At 39.5% G+C, this 23,895-nt stretch overlaps 1 protein-coding gene across 8 annotated transcripts in view; it reads right to left on the bottom strand.

Moving 5' to 3' along the window:
- MPP6 (membrane palmitoylated protein 6) overlaps positions 1–22,143 on the bottom strand; it is a 108,962-nt gene extending 86,819 nt beyond the window's left edge. For 2 of the 8 annotated variants that reach the window (XM_009203218.4, XM_017956849.3), the window contains exon 1: positions 21,938–22,093. The gene's annotated coding sequence lies outside the window, so the exon portion shown is untranslated. The other 6 variants (XM_009203219.4, XM_003896192.5, XM_009203220.2 and 3 more) reach the window with 5 other exon arrangements.
- Positions 22,144–23,895: the final 1,752 nt, after the last annotated feature.

Genomic DNA, 23,895 nt, shown 5'->3' with positions numbered 1-23,895 from the left:
TCAATAAACATAATCCAGCATATAAACAGAACCAAAGACAAGAACCACATGATTATCTCAATAGATGCAGAAAAGGCTTTTGACAAAATTCAACAGCCCTTCATGCTAAAAACGCTCAATAAATTCGGTATTGATGGAACGTACCTCAAAATAATAAGAGCTATTTATGACAAACCCACAGCCAATATCATACTGAATGGGCAAAAACTGGAAAAATTCCCTTTGAAAACTGGCACAAGACAGGGATGCCCTCTCTCACCACTCCTATTCAACATAGTGTTGGAAGTTCTGGCTAGGGCAATTAGGCAAGAGAAAGAAATCAGGGGTATTCAGTTAGGAAAAGAAGAAGTCAAATTGTCCCTGTTTGCAGATGACATGATTGTATATTTAGAAAACCCCATTGTCTCGGCCCAAAATCTCCTTAAGCTGATAAGCAACTTCAGCAAAGTCTCAGGATACAAAATTAATGTGCAAAAATCACAAGCATTCTTATACACCAATAACAGACAAACACAGAGCCAAATCATGAATGAACTTCCATTCACAATTGCTTCAAAGAGAATCAAATACCTAGGAATCCAACTTACAAGGGATGTAAAGGACCTCTTCAAGGAGAACTACAAACCACTGCTCAGTGAAATAAAAGAGGACACAAACAAATGGAAGAACATACCATGCTCATGGATAGGAAGAATCAATATTGTGAAAATGGCCATACTGCCCAAGGTAATTTATAGATTCAATGCCATCCCCATCAAGCTACCAATGAGTTTCTTCACAGAATTGGAAAAAACTGCTTTAAAGTTCATATGGAACCAAAAAAGAGCCCGCATCTCCAAGACAATCCTAAGTCAAAAGAACAAAGCTGGAGGCATCACGCTACCTGACTTCAAACTATACTACAAGGCTACAGTAACCAAAACAGCATGGTACTGGTACCAAAACAGAGATATAGACCAATGGAACAGAACAGAGTCCTCAGAAATAATACCACACATCTACAGCCATCTGATCTTTGACAAACCTGAGAAAAACAAGAAATGGGGAAAGGATTCCCTATTTAATAAATGGTGCTGGGAAAATTGGCTAGCCATAAGTAGAAAGCTGAAACTGGATCCTTTCCTTACTCCTTATACGAAAATTAATTCAAGATGGATTAGAGACTTAAATGTTAGACCTAATACCATAAAAATCCTAGAGGAAAACCTAGGTAGTACCATTCAGGACATAGGCATTGGCAAAGACTTCATGTCTAAAACACCAAAAGCAACGGCAGCAAAAGCTAAAATTGACAAATGGGATCTAATTAAACTAAAGAGCTTCTGCACAGCAAAAGAAACTACCATCAGAGTGAACAGGCAACCTACAGAATGGGAGAAAATTTTTGCAATCTACTCATCTGACAAAGGGCTAATATCCAGAACCTACAAAGAACTCCAACAAATTTACAAGAAAAAAACAAACAACCCCATCAAAAAGTGGGCAAAGGATATGAACAGACATTTCTCAAAAGAGGACATTCATACAGCCAACAGACATATGAAAAAATGCTCATCATCACTGGCCATCAGAGAAATGCAAATCAAAACCACAATGAGATACCATCTCACACCAGTTAGAATGGCAATCATTAAAAAGTCAGGAAACAACAGGTGCTGGAGAGGATGTGGAGAAATAGGAACACTTTTACACTGTTGGTGGGATTGTAAACTAGTTCAACCATTATGGAAAACAGTATGGCGATTCCTCAAGGATCTAGAACTAGATGTACCATATGACCCAGCCATCCCATTACTGGGGATATACCCAAAGGATTATAAATTATGCTGCTATAAAGACACATGCACACGTATGTTTATTGCAGCACTATTCACAATAGCAAAGACTTGGAATCAACCCAATTGTCCATCAGTGACAGATTGGATTAAGAAAATGTGGCACATATACACCATGGAATACTATGCAGCCATAAAAAAGGATGAGTTTGCGTCCTTTGTAGGGACATGGATGCAGCTGGAAACCATCATTCTTAGCAAACTATCACAAGAACAGAAAACCAAACACCGCATGTTCTCACTCATAGGTGGGAACTGAACAACGAGATCACTTGGACTCAGGAAGGGGAACATCACACACCGGGGCCTATCATGGGGAGGGGGGAGGGGGGAGGGATTGCATTGGGAGTTATACCTGATGTAAATGACGAGTTGATGGGTGCAGCAGACTAACATGGCACAAGTATACATATGTAACAAACCTGCATGTTATGCACATGTACCCTACAACTTAAAGTATAATAATAATAAATAAATTTAAAAAAAGAAAAAAAAAAAACTGAATGTGGCAACCCCGCACTGATCAAGTCTACTGAAGCCATTTTTCCAACAGCATGTGCTCACTTCATGTCTTTGTATCACATTTTTGTAATTTTCACAATATTTCAAACTTTTTCATTATTATTATGCCAGTTATGATGATCTATGATCAGTAATCTTGTTAAAATTGACAATAAATGCATATATTCATGGGGTAATATTTCGATACATATAACATATGGTGATCGGGTCAAGGTAATTACCATATCCATCACATCAGTGCTCTCTGATGTTACTACTGTTAACTGTTTTGGGCACCATGAATCATCCCCATATAAGACAGCTGATAAATGTGTGTGTTCTGACTGGTCTACCAACCGGCCATTCCTTGTCTCCCTCTCCCTCAGACCTCCTTAATCCCTGAGACATAACGATATTGAAATGAGGCTAATTAATAATTCTACAATTATCTTTAAGAGTTCAAGTGAAAGGAAGAGTAGCAAGTCTCTCACTTTAAATCAAAAGCTAGAAATGATTACATTTAATAAGGAAGGGAAGTTGAAAGCAAAGAGGCTGAAAGGCCTCTTGAGCTAAACAGCCAAGTTGTGAATGCAAAGGAAAAGTTCTTGAAGGAAATTAAAAGTGCTACTCCAGTGAACACAGGAATAAGAAAGCAAAACAGCATTATTGATGATATGGGGAAAGTTTGAGTGGTCCAGAGATCAAACCAGTCACAGCATTCTCTTAAACCAAAGTCTAATCCAGAGTAAGGCCCTAACTCCCTTCAATTCTATGAAGGCTGAGAGAGGCGAAGAGCTACTGGAAAAAAGTCTGAAGCTAGCACAGGTTGTTCATGAGGTTTACGGAAAGACGTCATCTCATAACATAAAAATGTAAGGTGAAGCAGCAAGTGCCGATGTAGAAGCTGCAACAAGTTACCCAAAAGATCTAGCTAAGATCATTGATGAATGTGGTGACTATGCTACACAACAGATAGATTTTCAGCGCAGACAAAATAGCCTTTTATTAGCTATATAGGATTTCACAGCTAGTGAAAAGTCAACACTTGGCCTCATTCTTTAGTTAGAGGCAAATACAGGTAGTGACTTTAAGCTGAAGCCAATCCTCATTTACCATTCTGAAAAATCCTAAGTCCCATAAAAACTATGCTAAACTACTCTAACTGTGCACTATAAATGGAAAAAAACCTTGATGACAGCACATCGGTTTACAACAAGGTTTCCTGAATTTATTAAGTCCACTGTTGAGACCTACTGTTCAGAAAAAAAGATTCCTTTCAAAATATTACTGCTCATTGACAACTCACCTTGTCACCCAAGAGCTCTGACAGACATGTACAGGAGATGAATGTTATTTTCATGCTTGCTAACACAACATCTGTTTTGCAGCCCATGGATTAAGGAGTAATTCTGACTTTCAAATCTTATTTAAGAAATACATCTCATAAGACAATAGCTGCCATAGATAACGATTCCTCTGATGGATGCGGGCAAACTGAAAACCTTTTGGAAATGATTCACCATTCATGTCATTAAGAACACTTGTGATTCATAGGAGAAGGTCAAAACATCCTTCAAAATGTTGATTCACAGGAGTCTGGAAGAAGTTGAGTCCAACTCTCATCAATGACTTTGAGGGATTCAAGACTTTAGTGGATAAGTCACTGCAGATGTGGTGGAAAAAGTAAGGGAATGAGAATTAGAAGTGGAGCCTGAAGATGTAGGCTGAATTGCTACAATCTCATGATAAAACATTAACAGAAGAGGAGTTGGTCTTCACAGGTGGGCAAAAAAAGTGGTTTCTTGAGATGGAAGCTACTCCTGGTGAAGATGCTGTAAATATTGTTGAAATGACAACAAAGAATTTAGAATATTACATAAGTTTAGCTGGTAAAGCAGCAGGGTTTGAGAGGATTGACTCCAATTTTTAATGAAGTTCTACTATAGATAAAATGTTCTCAAACAGCAGCACATACTACCAACAAATCTTTCATGAAAAAAAAGTCTGTCAATGTGGCAAACTTTATTTCTGTCTTATTTTAAGAAATTACCACAGCCACTCCAACCTTCAACAACCACGACCCTGATCAGTCAGTAGCCACCAGCATCAAGGCAAGACCCTCCACCAGCAAAAGATTTCAACTCTGAAGGCTCTGATGATTGTTAGCATTTTTAAGCTTTAAAGTATTTTTAAATCAAGGTATGTACATTTTTTAGTCATAATGCTATTGTACACTTAATAATCTACAGTATAGTGTAATCACACTTTTACATGCACTGGGAAACAAAAAAATTTGTGTGATTTGTTTCATTGTGATATGTGTTTTATTGTAGCAGTCCAGAACTGAACCCATGCTATCTCTGAGGTATGCCTGTATTTATTTTCCTTACTTCATCTATACCTAATACCACCAGCAGTGTGTGCTTTCTGAAATACAAATATGACCATGTTTCTCCCCTGGCTAAAATCATTCAATAGTTTCCCATCATCTACAGAATCAAAATTCCTTAATATAGCATAAGGGCCTTCACATCCTCCTCTGTTAGCTGACCAGTCCAAACATCCCCACTTGCCTCTCCTTACAGGGGCCCTTTTATTCCAACCACACTGGACCATTTGCCATTCCACAGATTCATTGCTTCATACTGCTGTAACTTCATCTTAATTGTCTCAAATGAAGACTTCCCTGACCCATCCTAGCAGATTTAAAATATAGAGCACTTACCACATTATACAGTACATCTGATCTTCATTATTCTGTATTTGCGAATTTGCCTACTTGCTAAAATTTACTTATAATCCAATAATCGATACTTATAGAGCTTTTGTGGTCATTAGTGGATATGCAGGGAGTGGTGAAAAAATTTGAATCACCCAACATTGCACAGTCCCAGCTGAAGTGGAACAAAGTAACACTCTGCTTTCTTGTTTTGGCTCTCATACTAAAAGCAAGTATCCTTTTCATAGTTTATTTTGTGCCACTTTTTTTTTTTTTTTTTTTTTTTGCATTTTTCTGTTTGTGATTTCACAAAATGTTCCCCAATCATAGCACTGAAATGCTATCTAGTGTTTATCACGAGAAGGCTCTGGTGTGCCTTACAGAAAAATGTACGTATTAGACAAGCTTTGTTGAGGCATGAGTTATAGTGAGCTTGGCTATAAGTACAATGTTAATGAATGAATAATATATAATAAAGTATCTTTATAGAGAAATACACATAAAGAAGGCTATATATTGACCAGTTGATGAAATATTGTGACTAAAGACTTGCAGGAACCTAATCCCGCATTTTCCCTAGAAGTAACAGCTCAGTATTTGATAATTCTGCAGTTGCAGAGACTTTATACACCATAACTATCTTGAATAATGATAACTAACTGTATTTTAATTTACATGTCTACCTCCCACAGAAAATTAGTGGGCTCACTGAGGATATGGCATTTTATTTATTTTTGCACTCTAATTCTTAGTATTACTCCAGACACACTACATGTAATAAATACTAATTGAATGAAATTTTAAAATTCTGGTTTCTCATCATTGTAATGTGATTTGCTCTATATAGTTATACTTTATGGTAAGAGCCCACGTAGGTCAAGCTACACACTGACCCCCATCTCAGTGAGGCCTTGCTCAATTGCATAATGGTCTGAATATCATCCTCCATTCTCGACCCTTGTCCATCTTTTACAGCCAAAGACTATGCTTTTTAAGTTCAAACTTAAAATGACAGTTAAATCGAAAGGCATTTACATTGACTTTTCCTCAGGTCAGCTGGCCCTAATAGGCATAGTAGACCTCAAAACTATTAGACACACTTCCAGTTAAAGTGGAAGACTGAACACATATGCCTACGTTCCCTCCCTCCTGAGGACCCACTAAAATGACAAAACAGGTATATAATTTTAAAAAAGAATAAAACAGCAATAATACTGGAGGGGAGGTGAGACAGAAATAAAAGAGAAAGAGATCAGCAAACCAGAAGTTTTAGGAACTGTTTAGAAGTTAGATAAGAAAAGTTTGCTGTTTTGGCAAAGAAGGTACACTTGAAAAATTGAAGATAATTCTCTCACAAAACATTTAAAAATGCTAAATAAAACACTGAAAACATCCTCTAAAAAAAAAAAAAAAGTCCCCAAGAATATCCCTGTGGACCAACACGAAGGGGAGAAAACAAACTAGTAAGTAGGTACTGAAGTTATGACTGCCCCAGGGTGTTTAGGATTTCAGTACCCAGGAGTTCAGAAGCTGCCATTTAGACCCTGGCCTGTTCAAGATGAAGAATGCAACTTAGACCTCCCCACATGAAGCTAAGACCTTACAGGACTAACCCCTACTTTGTAAGAGTAGTCTAATAAAAACATGCCTGTTGGCCAAGGAAGACAATAAGGAAGTTGGCCTGTCTCAGATTGGACTCCGTATTAGCAGAAAAAATATCACCTGAGAATTAGTAATGACAGCCTACTCTCAAGGATTCAGGGTTCCAAATATACCCACCTGGTTCAGAACACCCCAAGGAATGAAACTACAAAGTGGTCTTGGGTCAGTGGCTTCCAAAGATGCCAAAGAAAAGCCTTGGCAAGCCTTGGAAAGAATGTGTCTTCTAACCGGGCTGCACAGAATTTCCTTCAATAAAACCAAGCGAAGCAAGAGCACACAATTCAAAAATCATAAAACACAAAAAGACAGGTAGCTGAAAACACAAGAAAGTAATACTATCAGGAAAGAAAGCAGTTAAGATTGAAAAATCTTATTATCTAAGACTTTAGAAGTAAGCACAGTTCCTCCCAAGTGGACTTTCTCTGCACCTCCCTCAAGAAGTCTGTGCACACTTAAAATGACTCATACTAGAGTCAATAGTTACTGTGTAAAATTGAAAACATAAACATATGCTAAGATGTATGTTTTTTAAAATTACCATACCACCTCTCCCTAGTGAGCATTTGGAAATGTACTATGCCATTTTTGATTGTCTCAGTAACTATGGTAGAAAATTAAATATTAAGGGACACTAAACACTGAGTAGTGTTCAGGTCAGGACAATCCTGCATTGCAAAGTATAGCACTGCCAAAAATGCCAGTCATGAATTGAGGACCACTTTACTAATATAACTAAATCTGAAACTACTAACCATGATTAACTCTATGAAGTAAGAGTAGGGATAGAAACCTTTAACTTTCATGGTACATTCATTCTTCCATGCTGATTTAACTTTGCATGTCATGTAGCATTAATAATTTTAAAAGTTTAATAATAAATTGATCATAAATAAGTAATGGGATGGGAGAACTATGTCACTCATTAACCAACATAAATTCCTCCCTCCAGGTGTACTAGCTTGTTCAGAGCATGAAGAATACAGAAAAGCATGTGACTGCCCTGAAACTTCTATGCTCAGAAAAGTAGTCTCTTCATACACTTAAATATTTCTTAGTTAAAATATCTCTAGAATTAAAACAGGCTTACTTACTAATGCTGGTTGTGTGTACATGCATGAGGTACCTGAAACTTCTTTTGAGAGGCAGCAGCTCCAACAGTAATGCTTTCCATGGCTGACAAAAAGCCCAAGAAAGGAGTCAAGACTCAAAAAAATAACCATACAGTTGTAGTGGTGGGGTGGAATGGCTCAGTGGTACAGCTCAAGAGTGTATCACTTAGCAAACTAATGAGAGCTTATTGTTAACTGATCTATCAATGAGGCAACTTGGTTTTAGATGTGATGGGAGGCCAATTAATGAAACACCTGTACAGGTGAAAATGGAAGATGACGATATAATTGATGTGTATACGAAGCAGACAGGAAGTGTCTACTAAAAGAAGATCTGCACTTACTCAAGAACTTTGCCTCCCAAATTTTCCAAATACACACACACACAAAATTTGGATCTACGAATCACATCCTGACCACTACAGTATAGAAATACTTTTGCTTTCCATCTCTTTTTATTGTACAGTGTAGTTGTTATACATAGGCAGACCGGAATTATATTTTATATTAAATGGCCAATATGTTTACATCAACATTAAATGGAGGTGGGATAAGGACAAAATAAACTTTTTTTCTAAAAACATACCCCTTTCTCAATTATGATACATTCATTCAACTTTTATCTTCACACTATGAATTATTTTGCTCTGCTTAACAAAAACAATAAAGCCAAAAAGAAGTTCTTGCAAACCTTGTTTCATTCTAGAATTTCAGTGTTTTCCATTCAGTGCTATAAACCATTATACAGCCTTTCTGTATGTAGCTATTAAATGTATGGCAATCTTTATCTGTGAGCAAGAATAAAATTATTCTAAAAGAACTCCAAGATAGTTTTTCCCTTAAGGGCCTTGTTGTTTAAACTTTTTATATACTAAAAAATCAGAACAGGTTCAAATACCGTAATGAGAAAAATCTGGACTCAAGAACTAGCTCAACCCAGACCTGGGACTTGAAGTACATGAAAACGTAAAAGAGAATACCTAAAGACATCATCACGAGGCCTTCAATTATTTAAAAATAGAGTGATCCCTCAAGAGATAAATTGATAAAACAGAAAAATAAACTTAGCAGAAAAAAGCAACCCTAAATGAAGATGGGTAGAAATATTGAGAAATATTTGTTTAACTGAAGTGTCTAAGAGACACCCTTAAGATAAGAACACAATGAAACAAAGAGTAAGAATCTATATGGTATTGTAAGCTGTTGGTAGGATGATATCTGGTCAAGCCTAGAAGAAAAGGAAGTAAAAAAATTGACCTGTGTCTCCAAACGTGCCCAGGGAAGAACCTGCCTACTCCATATTCCAGGTTTTTTCAATCTTCGCACTGCTGTCATTTGGGGCCAGATTAATTCTTTGTTGTGGGGTCTGTCCCAATGAATTGCTCAGTAACAACCCTGGCCTCTACCTGCTAGATGTCAGTAACATCCCACCCCTAGGTGTGACAACCAAAGATGGCTTCAAATATTACCAAATGTCCCTTGGGGGCAAAACTACCCCCTTAGAGAATCACTGGTATATTCTAAATAACAAATAGATCTAACTGTATTAGCTCTGTGCTATTTCTGGCATCAGGATCACTCCACTTTTCTTGCTCACCTACTAAATGTTTCATAATATTCTGGCTTTCTAGAGACAGTATGGTCATGGTTCTAAGATGTATTTGCTATAGTGTTCTTTTATGAAATTGAAAAGAAGATGTCAAAGAGGAAGTCTCAGACCAAAAGTAAAGTGAAACTTTCTGATAAGAATCAAGCCACATACTTTCCACACTTCCCCACAAAACTTAGCATGGTGGGCTCATGCCTGTAATCCCACTACTATGCGAGGCCAAGAAGGGAGGATTGAGACCAGTAGTTCTGAGACCAGGATAGGCAACAACACAGTGAGACCTGGACTCTACAAAAAAAAAAAAAAAAAATTAGCTGCACATAGTGGTGTAGACCTGTAGCCCCAGTTACTTGGGAGGGATCATTAGGGCCCAGAAATTCAAGGTTGCAGTGAGCTACAATCAGGCCACTGCACTCAACTGGGTGACAGAGGGAGACACTGTCTTAAAAAAGTGAAAAATAGCTGGGCGCGGTGGCTCACGCCTGTAATCCAGCACTTTGGGGGGTGGATCATGAGGTGAGGAGATCGAGACCATCCTGGCTAACACAGTGAAACCCTGTCTCTACTAAAAATACAGAAAATTAGCTGGGCGTGGTGGTGGGCGCCTGTAGTCCCAGCTACTTGGGAGGCTGAGGCAGAAGAATGGGGTGAACCCGGGAGGCGGAGCTTGCAGTGAGATGAGAATGCGCCACTGCACCCCAGCCTGGGTGACAGAGCGAGACTCCGTCTCAAAAATAAAATCAAATAAATAAATAATTATATATTCCTATCAGTATCCTTCTCAGTTCCTCTAATTTAATAATAATTTAATAATTTAAAAGTTCCTCTGCTCTTTCCCCTCCCCATATGACAGTACCCACACTCATCCATCGTCATTCCAGTTAACGTCCTTCCATTGTTTTTAACAGTATATAATGTGGGGATAAAAAATATTTGACCAACTAGTTAATACCCAGGTAGGTAGTCTCTAAAGAACTTTACCATCCTTTAGTAACAAATTAGTCAAATATGAGAACAACCTGCTCAAATCTAGGGGCCATAACAACTTATTTAAAAATGAAATAACTAAAAACAAAAAACAAAAAAAAACCCCCAAAAAACAAAAACAAAAACCTTTAAAACAAGACCAGGGTTTATTCTGGGGAAAACACTAGAATCTTGGGGGGTGCGTGCGGGGAATTTCCAAACCCTGAAAATCCAGAGACTGCCTTCACCTAGGAATTCCTTGAAAACCTCAAGATACCCTATGTCATTTGGCTTGTCATGGTGAATTTGCAACGTCCTTATATTTATCTTTTACTCTCCCTTCCCTCTGCCACCAATATCTTTCAGGCTCTCCTTAATTCACCTTTAAATTACTACCACAAGCCTCTTCCTACCATTCTCTTCTTCACTGTAATCCACTCGATGTAAGACTATCACACCAATCACGTTAAAAAATCATTTTAATGACCAGACTGCAATAGAAAAACATGATTTTCTATCATCTGGGGATGTTTAACTTTCTCTTCTTAATATCTAGCTTTCCGTCTATTCAACCTAATGCACTCTTATTCCTTAATATAAACTCTCTGTTCTAACCACATTGATCATTTTACTTCCTATATGCACAACCACATATCTAATTCTCACCTAAATGCCTTCACTCTTGTTACTCATCCCATCTAAGGACTACTTTTTTTCCTTGGTTATTCCACACTTACCCAGCTTATGACCTATCTCTTGCTTTTGTAGAATAAAATTTTAGAGCTAAAATGAGTCCCTGAACTCATCTCAAAATTAACTCAATCAAGTAGCAAGTCTCTCCCCAAAGGTGAACATTTCTTCTTCTGAATTCTTTCAGAACTTACAGTCTGCCACACATGACAAAACACTACTTATATGGCTAAACTGTGTTTTCACCTAACATCTTCAATTAAAAAGAACAAAAATAGCAAAGCCTATGTTCATGGATGATGCCTGACTGGGGGAATACAAAGAAACTGCTTCTTCCCTCAAATAAACTATATAATCTTTTTATTTGTGTAATACTAGTATATACATATATAAACAGATTTGCTTTTAGTGAAAATTTCTACTGGAGAGTAACAAATTCTAAGCTGCTCTTTTTGGAGATAATTTGTGAAAGAGGGAACTCCAGGTTTGGATGATAAAAGAGAAGGGAACTAGATTGATGGCAGAGTAGGAGTAGAAGATATTAGCAGTGCACACTCTTAGAAGAGACAACAGAGGCAGAGATAAAATAAATTTGCAGCCTAGAATTGCAGTGTGTTGGGAAGGAGGGGATGGAGATATTCATAAGGACAAATAGAGCCAAGTCAGTGTTCCATGGTTACACTCTGATGAGTACTGGCATGAAATTATCAAGGGTGGAAACAAACTATAAATACCAACTTGGCTATAGCAAGCTGAGTGAGTTAAATAAAGGTTACTAAAAGCTTATTTTTTTTTAATCTCAAACATCCAAGTTATGCTATCTCTAGAACAGAAGTTGGAATCAATAACTTTTAAGTGAACATAAGAAAGGATCTGAATAAAATGCCCTCAAAAATGCCTCCTAGGATTTATAAGCACTTTATTTGGGGGTGGGGGGCCTTATTGGAAGTACTGAAAAGTTTCTTTCAAGAAAGTAATGGTGAATGGAAACTAATTGTATAGTATCTGGTATTTCCAAATTGAGTAGCATAAAATGATAATCTAACATTTTAATTGGGTGAATAGTAAAACTTTATAAAGATTATTAAATTCCTTCATGGAAAATTTCTCCACCTACTGGTTTTCAAGAGCTTAATGCTAAGGGCTGGTGATGGCAAACTGAGACTACTTTGTCTCACAAGATATTTCAACCTTTTAAAAATGGGGCTTACTTTTTTTTATGAAGTTCCATTCCAAAAGATTACTAGTTAAAAAATAAAAAACATTTAAATTGATTTGTATAAAAATACGCATGATTTCCAGGCATGGGGGCTCACGCTTGTAATCCCAGCACTTTGGGAGGCCTAGGCAGGTAGATCACGAGGTCAGGAGTTCAGGACCATCCTGGCCAACATGGTGAAACTCCGTTTCTACTAAAAATACAAAAATTAGCTGGGCGTGGTGGCACACATCTGTAATCCCAGCTAGTCAGGAGGCTGGGGCAGGAAAATCATTTGAACCCGGGAGGCGGAGGTTGCAGGGAGCTGAGATCGCGCCACTGCACTCCAACAGCCTGAGCAACAGAGCAAGACTCCATCTCAAAAAAAAAAAAAAAAAAAAAAAAAGCATGATTATCATTTCAAAAATAAGCAACTTTAATAAACTTCTTTACTCAATTATCTGAGTTTCTTATATCAAAGCTCTTTATAAGAAACCCAATTATCTAGCTCCTTATATAAGGAGCTAGAAGGATATTAAAAGAGGAATTAAAAAAAGGCAAATAATTTTTTATTTATGTAACTAAAGTTAGATTTTCCATATAACCATTTATTATGTGCATATAGACATACATATTCTAGTAAATAAAAAGACAAATCCACTTGAAGATAGCCACATTCAAACTTCAAATAATATTTATTATAGTTAATGAAAAAAAATCAATGTTTCTTTTAGAAAAGTAACTCAAGCACTAAGCTGGTAATACCAATAAAGTATTTATAGTAATATTCTATAGATTATTTATAAACTCTGCCATTACAGAACTAAAAGAGAACATTCTGAAACATTCAAGAATTTGTAAACAACTGACATTAGCCATCACCATATCACCAGATTGGATGCTGTTCAAATGAACTGTGACTAGAATTAGTACTTCCAATTCCTTAGTAAGCAATTGTTACAAAATAGGATTTCATTTTCTTTATATGCATCACATGTCGTATGTGATACAGGATGATGGGAGTTGTATTGTTCATATGAAAATCAGCTGATGCTTTGGAAAGACCCCCCCCCCCAAAAAGCAAGTGACAAAACAACAAAATGATAAACTGCTGTAAAATTAAGGGTAAAACAAGCATAAACAATTGAGGAGTCATAAAACATTAGAAATCTAGATCTTATATGCAGACTGCTTCCCAAACTTTTAAGTTCTCACTTGAAAGCTGGTAACCAGTGATAATGCATTGGCTTATACAAGAATGATGACCCAGAGCTCCTGGCAAAAGACACATACTCAAAGACAAGACTGACACATGAATGTAGATTTTTAAGTAACATATTATTTAAGATATGTGTGAATAGTTTTTTATGACTCTTCACTTAAATCACTTTCAATCAGCCAAAACTACCACCAGTTCTGATCAAACCAGATTAAAGGCTTTTACTCATAACAGAGGCATCAAAATTTTTTCTGGATACCCCAAAAAAGCTATTGGCAATACCTGCCTTTAGAATAACATTTCTCAGCTTCATCACTTCTGACATTTTGGGCTGGATGATTCCTTGTTGAGGCGGGCTGCCCTGTGCACTGTTTGCAGCATCCCTGACCTATACCTTATACATAGTAGTAGCAACACCTTCTCAGTTGTGACAGCCAAATATTCCTGGAGAGGGTTCAGCAAAATCATCCCTGATTGAGAAATACTGACTTAGAAAGTGATGAAGATGGGACAAAAAGACTTATCAGCTCCTCCTCCCTTTTCTGAACCATTTAAATTACCATTATGGTAGGCTGAATAATAGTCTCCCCCTCCACAAGCTAGCTATGTCTTAATTCCTGACACCTGTGAATGTCACCATATTTGGAAAGTTTCACAGGTGTGATTAAAGATCTTGTGATGGGAGGTTATTCCAGAGAGCACTAAATGCCCTCACAAGTGTCCTTCACAGAGGGAGATTTCTCTCTCTCTCTCTCTCTCTGACACACACACACACACACGTGGGAAAATGAAAAACACAGAGCTGAGAGAGATTTGAAATGCTGGCCTTGAAGACTGCAGTGTGTAGCCACAAGCCAAGGAATGCCAGAAGCCACCAGAAACTGGAAAAGGTGACAAGTAAGTTCTCCCTTAGATTCTTTGGAGGAAAATTGTCCCTGTTGACACCTTCATTTTGGCCCAATTATACTGATTTCAGATGTCTGGCCTTCAGAATTGTAAGAGAATAAATTTATTTATAAGTCACTAAGTGTGTGGCAATTTGTCACAACAGTCACAAAAAACTAATACAATCATAAAAATATTTTAGTAACTTAAAAATATAATTTTTAAATCTGCAACAAGCAAATGAGATAATGTGTGGAGAGCACTTACACAGACCTTGAAACCTGGTGGTATCAATAATATTATCAAATGCTTACATCAGCATTAACTATGACTAAACGCCAACCTCTTGATAGCAAGAAGATAAAAACAAGGAAGCTCAAATAGTAAAACTGGGTATATTTGTTCAAGGCTCATATGAATGAAAACACATAAATCATCTACTCATGTGATGAGTGTATTTGCCAGTTGTATAAGCGCTGTGTTATAATTTGTTCTGTACTGAAAAGATAAATTATGGATGAGGCCACCTAATGATGGTCTCCTTGGAGAACCATGCCTGAATATTCATTAGTAGAAAAGAAACAAGAAGGCACAGGAGGGAAGAGTACACAAGACAGTAAAGCAATGGGGATCAACGAGATATTTGCAAACGTATTGACCTGGTGAGACCAAGTTCCAGCATTAGAGTTACCTAAATGATATACAACCTCAAAAGCTTTGTTGAATGATTTCATTATTAAAACGGAATATTCCACAGGATGTACTATTTTAAACTCAAACAGTGGCTCTTGGGGATTTTAACAATATAAACATGCTCCTGCCCCATACCAGACCTACTAAATTAGAATCCTTTAGTGTAGGATAGCTCCAAAGGATTTTGATGCCCATTTAGGTAAAGAATCCCTGCCAGAGTCACTTCATGGTACAAATGACCTGCAGAACAAAATACAAAGTATATATTTATCCTTGAAGAATGCATTTAAGTAAATCAGCTTAGTATTTTCATAAGTTAAAACTTCTCCCAAGATGTACCCCTCTGAGTTCCACCACAGAATTTCTGTAAACGAATCCCTCACCCTTCACTTTTCCTAAGCATGTGACCCCCAGTCTGCTCAGAGAATCATTTTCCCCACACTTTCTCATAAACTTTTCTTTAAAAGTCCCACATATCTCCAGCTGCCCTATTCTACTTTTTAAAAACATTAATCCTACCCAACTAATATCTAATAATATCCTACAGAACAAAGGAACTATGAAAAAGTAAAGTTCTATTAATATGCTGTACAATAAACCAAGATTTATTAAAAAATTGCTCTATTGCCTATTCTAATAAATATTCTAAGTACATTTATCAAATAAAATTCAAAATCACTTTTTATAAAAGATTTCTTCCAAAAGCATAAATATTATGAACTGAGTCTATAAAAATGTAGTAAGCTAAGCTCCTTCAATTAAATCTTTACTTAGTGCTACTAAGTAGCGAACAAAGTGCTGGGCTGTGTGAAGGATACAAAGTATTTGAAAATCTTAGAGATTTATAAACAACTTTACCAGTACTGGGGTAGAAGAAAGGGGAATGGAGAAGATGGAAAGGGGTAACTAAATACCACCCAAAGATCTCTCTTTTTGGAGGAGGAGGCCTGCTGTTTCAGTTTGTTTGTGACTTTAGCCAAAAACAAAGCAATGCAAGTTAGTGTTCAAATAAGTTGTGTATTAACTTTTTACCCTCTCACAAACATCTATATCAGTTAATGCATATTTTCAGCCTTTTCTATTTACCTTAATGCTCTTCAGAAATTTCAACCACATCAGATTTTATTGATTTGTGCTTCCACCAACAATGTGAAAGCCCCTGTTAACCTCTATCCTCTTCAAAAGTATTATCAAACATTTTCCATCTGTCAGTAGGTGAAACAGTATCTCATAGTTTTTATTTATAATATTTGTATTATGTGTGAGGTTGAATACCTTTCCAGATGCTTACAAAACACTTGCATTTCCTTTTCTGATAATTACTCAACTCATGATCTTTGCCCACTTGATGGCTGGTCTTTCCCTAATTGGTTAGCAGGTACTTTATATGTTAAGGAAGTTAGACTCTTGTTTATCATACAAATTGCAAATATTTCTACCAGTTCCTCCATTATCATCATGCTATTTTTATTTCCTTTTTGTATATATTTTATCTTCCTCAAACTGCAAATCACCCCCATGAAAGATATCACATTTCTTTTCCATATCTCCAGGAGAGTGCTTTTCAGATACCTCAGATTTCAAGATCAAATTTAAGAAGAGGAGAGATGAATGTTTTGCAGCAAACAAGTATGAACATTAATTATCACAGGGGCACCTACTTAGATTGTCTGCTTAATCCCATTACATGTGGTTACAGCAAGTACAACCAAGTTCTAATAATGAGATAGTTTATTGAACAGGGAAGAACTAGATGAACCTTTCTCCAGCTTCCTGGGCTGGTACTATGGAAACTCAGAAGCTGCTGGTGGCCATATTTTCCACTAAGAGGACTAGAAGTGGTCCTCTGCAGCAAGAGAAGGAATGAAGCAAATGTACAGAGAAGAACAGAGAAAAGATATAATGTGCCCTGCAGGCACTGGAGTCCCAGTCCTTGCATTCCACTGGACATTGGCTGCATCTTAACGATAAACCCCCTTTATAACAACTAGAATGGATTTCTATTACTTATGGCCAAAAGAAGCCTGTTTACTATAGTACTATCATTTTATAAAGGAGCATTTTAACACCGAAACCTCAGGCAGAACATGACCTCAGATTTTTTTAAAGGATGATTTATTTAATGACAGCTACATGCCAGGAACAGGTCTAAGTCCTTGAAACATAGTGTTAATCAAAAGAGACAAGATCAGCAGGGTATGGTGGTTCATGCTTATGATCCCAGTATTTGAGGCACTGAGGAGAGAGAATCCCTTGAGGTCAGGAGTTTGAGATCAGCCTGGGCAACACACACAGCAAGACTCTATCTCTACAATTTTTTTTTTCTCTTAAATTAGCTGGGCATGGTGGTTGTTGCCTGTAGTCCTAGCTACCAGGAGGCTGAGGTGGGAGGATCACTTGAGACTAGGAGTTCCAGGCTGCAGTGAGCCATGATCACACCACTGCACTCCAGCCTGGGTGACAGAGTGAGATTCTATCTCAAAAAGAGAAACAAAAAGAGACAAGATCATTGATATCATGGGGCTTATATTCTAGTGAGTACGGAGATTATAAAATAATACAAAAATATAATTTCAGATAGTGATAAATGGTTTGCAGAAATTTTTAAGTAAAAAAGGTAAAAGGATAGAGGGGGATGAAGCTAGTGTCATTCTGAAAGGATGGTTAGGTAGCAACGCTTGTCTGAAAAGGTGATATTTGAAGTACAACATGAAATGATGAAAAGTAGTCACTCATGTAATGATTTAGGAAAAGAGTTCCCAACAGAGTGAACAGAGTGTAAAAGCTCTAAGTTAGGAGCAAGTCACAGCATTGATGAGGAACAAAATGAAGGGCAATGTAGATTAAATATAGCAAAAAGTGGAGGAAGAGGGTAAAGAAATGATAAAGAGGAAAAGATGTAAACTGGTGAAGGAGGGATTAAATCATGTACAAAACTAGCAAGCATTAGAAAGGATTTGAAAATAACTTGAGCTTTATGAAATACTCATTATATTGTCTTTAATTCTCATTTTGCCTTGAATCAGTGATAACTCTGACAGGCTTTTAGAAACTTACATTCCCAAGTACTTAACATAATCCTAAAGTTAGCCAGAAATGAATATATTCCTAAGCAGAAAGTATCTCTTCTAGTGCGCTACATTAAAAAAAAGAAAAAAAGAAAAAAAAGTAAAGAGGGAAAAAAGAATTTTTGGACGAAAGCAAAGTCATCTTAAAGAAAGAAGGAAAATAACCTAGGATGAAGGAACAATAGAAACTAATTTTGTTCTGTTCGTTACTCTGTGGATATATTTACTATGATAAAGATTATAGAAAGGTTTGTGAATTAGTCTATCATAATTAAGGGAGATCATAAAACTTAAGTTCTTTCTAAACTACCGTAAATGTAGCAGCCTCTGTTTACTGAATTCATTATTATTGAATTGGACATTAACAAGGTTAAATACTGTCAGAAAAGAAAAAGTAGAAACCAGGCTTTTGACTTATCACACCTGGTAATAATGGTCACAGCTTAATGGTCAACAAAGTTGTGGGCTTTAATCTTATCTCTATGACTATGATAAAGGACGAACTTCCCCTCTGTGGTGAAATGAACACTAAAATTTAGCTTCAATAACTTCTCCAAAAGCTTTTTATAAGAGGAGACCAATTTGTTTAAAGAGGTTTGGATATAGATATACTTCACAGAAGAGTGATGATCTTTCCAGATCCTTCCAGACAACTAATATCTGTGTACACTAAGCAAGTAATTAAACCTACACTGCCTCTAAGATTAATGCAAGTAAAGTCGGATCTTTGAAAGCTATAATGTATTCAGGAATCTTATCTTTCATTATGTTAGAGGCATACTTAGACCACTTAACGGTAGACTGTTAATAACACAGTATATAAAGAATGATACTTTGTAAGCATGGTGTGAGTTAAAGAAAGAAAAGTCATTAAACACCTTGATTGAAACTTGCTTCTGAGTGCACCCTCCTCAGCACATGTACGAGCAGTTTGGCAAAGTGCCCAGGATGATTAGCAGCCAATGTATGTAAAGGAGGAATATGGTCAAGCCCAATTGTAAAGTCTCCCCCCAGTGGTCAGATACAAGTAACAGAAAAGGAGGAAAATCATTGCAGCTTCTGTGAGACTGAATAGGAAGACTAAGCAAAACCGGTTCCTACAACAAAAAAACAAAATCTTTAATTCAGTATTAGCACCATATCAGGGAAGAGATCTCTTGTGCTTATCTGCTCTTATATTTATAAATGTGAAGACCATTTTTCTAAAGAAAGAACCTACAGTTAAAACAAAAGTAGCATAATTTTTCTCTGCGCAAGTTTTAAGGAATAATTGACATATTCCCAAATAGTTCAGTATTTATCAAATGGGTAAGTGTTCATTCTTCTTGAAATAAACAGCACATCACTTACATGGTTAACTATACTTACCTGCAGTAGACTTCTGATTTAAAAAAAAATCTAGTCACTCATCAAATGAATCACTCTGGAAAGAAAAATTATTAACTATTATATACCTAATGTGAATTTTACAAGATACTCTTTTTCAAAAACCACCTAGCAATAGGTAATTTATATTAGAGCAAGTGATGTCAAAAGTATAAATGGGTTCTCTTACCTCTTCTAATTTTAATATCTTGCTGTTTTTTTACAATTAGCCTTTGACTAGCACTAACCCTGTATTATTTTTAACTCTCTCAGCAATAATATGATGCCTCTCAATTTTAACAAAGTTCAGATGTCAAAAATATGAAAGGCATTTAATTAAAACATCTGTTGTCTTCTGCTAATCCATTATTAAGTAGTAAAGCATGTAAAGGGATAGTAAATATTCAAACAAGCAACTTCAATTTTAAAACAACTTTTAAAAAAGATAACACAGAGTCACAATTATGTCTTCTCCGTTATCTCAAGCTAAAAAGAGGGGGAGTCGGGAGAGAAAGAGAGAAGCAGGCTATGTAGTGTTCTGGAACAATTTCAGGCTAAAATGAGACTCAGAAAGAAGCAAACTGCTCCCTCAAATGTTTAAAAATATGATTCATTTAAAAAAATCCAGCAGTTGGCCTAAAGGAAAAAAAAGATTCTGTCTTATATAGAGCTACTAGACTTACTTAAGCACCTTAATTTTTCCAGTGTTGATTTAACCTAGAATGTAAAATAATTCATTTTGACATTTCAGATGGAAAAGAATTCGGTGGCATCAGTAAGGACACATACACACCTCTTTCATAAAGATGGTGTGCAGTCTCCATAGGACGAAATTGAGCAATTAAAAGTGTTACCATTTGTGTATTATGTAACCGTAGTCTAGAATAAAAGAAACAAGGACCTTAAAGAGTAACACATCGTGCGAACATGCATTTAAACACCTATTTAAATATATGACAGATTTAAGGTACAGATGACCTCAAAATGACACAACCCACAAAAGTTCTTTGTTTACTGTTAATAAGGCCTCAGAAGACATAACTATAACCAGGCCTACTACCCTATCATCATTGCACAGTAGAAGACTACAATAAGCAATATTATTTGAGGTTCGTTGCTATACCTATATACGGAAACTATATACCGCATTACTAACAATGTTACTTCGCCCGGCATATCCGACCCACATAAGTTTACAAATGATTTGCAAGATTTCACGGGAAGAAATGGCTGCTAAATCATACCCCACTTGAAGAGCATTTTAACGCACCCCAAACGTTCTCAGCTACATTACAAGACCACTTGTAATATACTTGAAGCACAAAGTAAAATTCCAACACTCTCCAAAGGCGTAGGAAAGAAAAAAACGTGGCTAGCCTGACCTTACCCGGCTGCTTGTAAGTAATGCGGAGAATTTTCTGAGCTTCCCCGTCAGTCTTCAATTCTCTTCCTCGCTTCACCCCCTCCCCCTACACAGATGCACACCCAACTGATGGAAGTTTAACAAATGTAATCTCGAGCTGCAATCCCAGAAACTGGTAGGATTGAGAATAAACTCCCAAAAAAGTGTTAGAAAGTCCTTCTGCAAAAAACATCTACCAACCAATCCACATCCTGTCACCACACGATCGGATACCTCAATCGACTCCCCTGCTGACCCTCCACCAAGCCAAAGTAAAAAAAAAAAAAAAAAAAAAAAAAAACCCGACACCTATCCGGTTTCAGACAAACGTACCCAGGATCCGCAAGCACGATCTCAGCAGCGAACGCCCCCGGGGCAGCGTGTGCTCGGCCCAAAGCCACTTTGGCCAAACAACTGGAGTCTCGTACCTCGGAAGTAGCGGCGGTAGTTGCAGAAAGCCTCCTCCCCCAGGAACTCCGAGCCCGGGAGAGAACCGGGAGCCGGGTAAATCACCCCCTCTCGGGACAGACCCCGGAGGTGTCAGTCACAGCAACGCCGCCCCCGGGCCAGCTCTCCATCCAGGCTCCACCGCGACTCCCGCCGCAGAGGTGTCGGCACCCGAGTCCCGCGCCTGATGGGGCCCCGCGCGTCTGCGGCCCTAGCCCCAGCCAGGGCCGCGCCGGGGAGCGCGTGGGGAACGACGGCCAGCAGCATGGGCCAGACACGTTGCCGAGCTCGGGCCCGGCCGGCCGCCTGCCAGCAACCAGAGCCAGGAGCCCGGCAGAGCACCCCTTCCGCGCGGGCCGAGCTGGGGGCGGCCAGCAGCTTCCCCGCCCGCGCCGCCGCCTCCGCCTCCCCGGCCCCTCTTCCCCGCGCCCGCCGAAGCCCAGGTGCCGAGGGGCGGGGCTGGCCAGGGTCCCCGCGTGGCGCGCCGCGGCGAGCAACAGGGCGCCCCCGGCCGGCCCGGCGCGCAGCGCGACCGTTACCCGAGCGGCGTGGGGGCCCCGACAACTCACCGGCTCGCACCTCAGCCGCCTCCGCGCCGCCGCTGCCGCCGCTCCCAGTCGCTCCCCGCCGCGGCTGCTCTCCCTCAGCCACAGGCGCCGCCGAGCAACCCCATCTGCAAACTCGTGGCTTGTAGTTGGGAATTGGAAATGCGTCTCTCACTGCCCTCCGCCTCCCTCTCTCTCCTCCCCTTCCCTCGCTCCCCACTCTGCCCCAGCTCCGGTCGCCCCCGCCGCTGCCTCTGCGCGCGCGGCCAGCCTCCCCTCAGCCGCCCTCCTTCTCCACCTACTCCTCCTCCTCCCGTCGCCGCCGCCGCCGCCGCCGCCACTGGGGCGCGCTCCCAGCCGGCCTCGCGCGTGCGCCGGACGCCGAGGAGCGCGCGCTCGTGCGCGAGGAGGCGCCACCGCCTCCGGGAAGCCCAGCCCCGCCCCTCCCGCCGCGGTGCGGCGCCCAGGTGGAGCCCCTTCCTAGCCTCTGAGCGCCAGGGCTGACTGCTCTCTGCGTCCGGCCGCCTCTCATCAGGGGCCCCGGCCCTGCGCCCGCCCTGGGGCCGCTGCCGCGCCCCCGAGAGAGGGCTGGTTGGACCCAGTCCCCGCCGGGTCTTCTGGGCCGAAATCGCCGCTGTCACTCAGCGCTTACCGGTGGGCAAGATACTCCGCGGGGCATAAAAGAGGCTCCGCCCTGACCTTTCTGAGAGTTTTACATTCAAGAACCCGGTCGTGGGGCACAAAAGAGAAATGGAACGGGAAGAAAAGCCTCTGGAAAAATCTCCCCCTCCCCCTTCACAGACTCCCCTGGATCTGTTGTGTGTTTGGCAGGTTCTACGGCGCTGACTGTGTCCTTCATTAATTTTCTCCCAAAGGCCCGACCGGGCAGTGTGATTCACACCCGAGGAAATGGATGGTCACTGGCTCTTTTCATAGCACCGAGGCTCCCGTGGAACTCCCTGGGCCGGCTTTGCCAGACACTCCCTGGACACAGTTGTTCAACTCCTCCCCAGCACCTGGGCTTCCCAGACCTCAAAAGGGTGGGGTTGGGGAGGGCATGCCATCCTTTCAGCCTGGACTCTGCGTGGAGCCTGGTGAACTGTGATGAGTGTCCGGGTGTGTAGATGACACATTTTGACAGGAGTGCAGATTTAATTTTTCAGTTGAAAGGAACTGAGCAATGCACTGCAGCAGAGACTTCTGGCTAGAAAAACACAGCAAGGCAGCCAGAGAACTTCCGATCCCCTTAAAAGAGCTCTGTGAACCCTCAGAACTGTGACAGTCGGCTTTTGGAAAAACTATTGTGCTCTTCCTAAAATTGAAGAATGTAATTTACATTTTACAAAATGCTTAGTGCAGTCTTTTCAAACCATAAATGTAGAAAGTGCAAGTCAAACCTTACGTGTGAGGGGGTGTCATCAGGTGGCCTCCTCTGTGCAGCCTTTCCTGGCTTCTTTTGGGCAACTTGCACAAACCAGACCATTGATAAATGTTTGCAGAATAAATGCGTGCATCACGGCCCTTTGGATTCAGAGATGGAGTTATAAGTTGTATTGTCTCCTCTCTTTGTGAATGTGGCAGGCATGGAAGGGAGAGAGAAAATACTATTGATGAGATGTATTAAGAAGGTCCAGTGTCCAAAACAGAGATTTTTGTGTTTATCCTCAACCAAGCATCAAAGATTAATTTGCTTTTCCATTAGGATCATTAATTTTGCAAACCAACATGCAGGGGGGCCTTGTACAGTGTTAATTTAGAACCTTCTTTCCTGGAACCACAAACCCAGGCAAAGGTAATTGGAAGCATTTAAGGAGACTCAAACGTGCCCAGGGCACAGAGTAGCTTTGGGCCTCCTGTAGTCAGGCTGGCTGGATGAAATGAAGTGGAGTGGGCTCGGAGCCCAAGGCAGAGACAAAGTGGAAGGATGGGGTTTGTCCTCTCGGGTGTCAGCAAGACCTTTCAGGTCCTTCTTGCTGCCCCAG

Source organism: Papio anubis, chromosome 4, assembly GCF_008728515.1.
Source record: "Papio anubis isolate 15944 chromosome 4, Panubis1.0, whole genome shotgun sequence".
In the NCBI taxonomy this organism is placed as follows: domain Eukaryota; kingdom Metazoa; phylum Chordata; class Mammalia; order Primates; family Cercopithecidae; genus Papio; species Papio anubis.
This window is presented reverse-complemented; position numbering and strand designations above follow the sequence as displayed.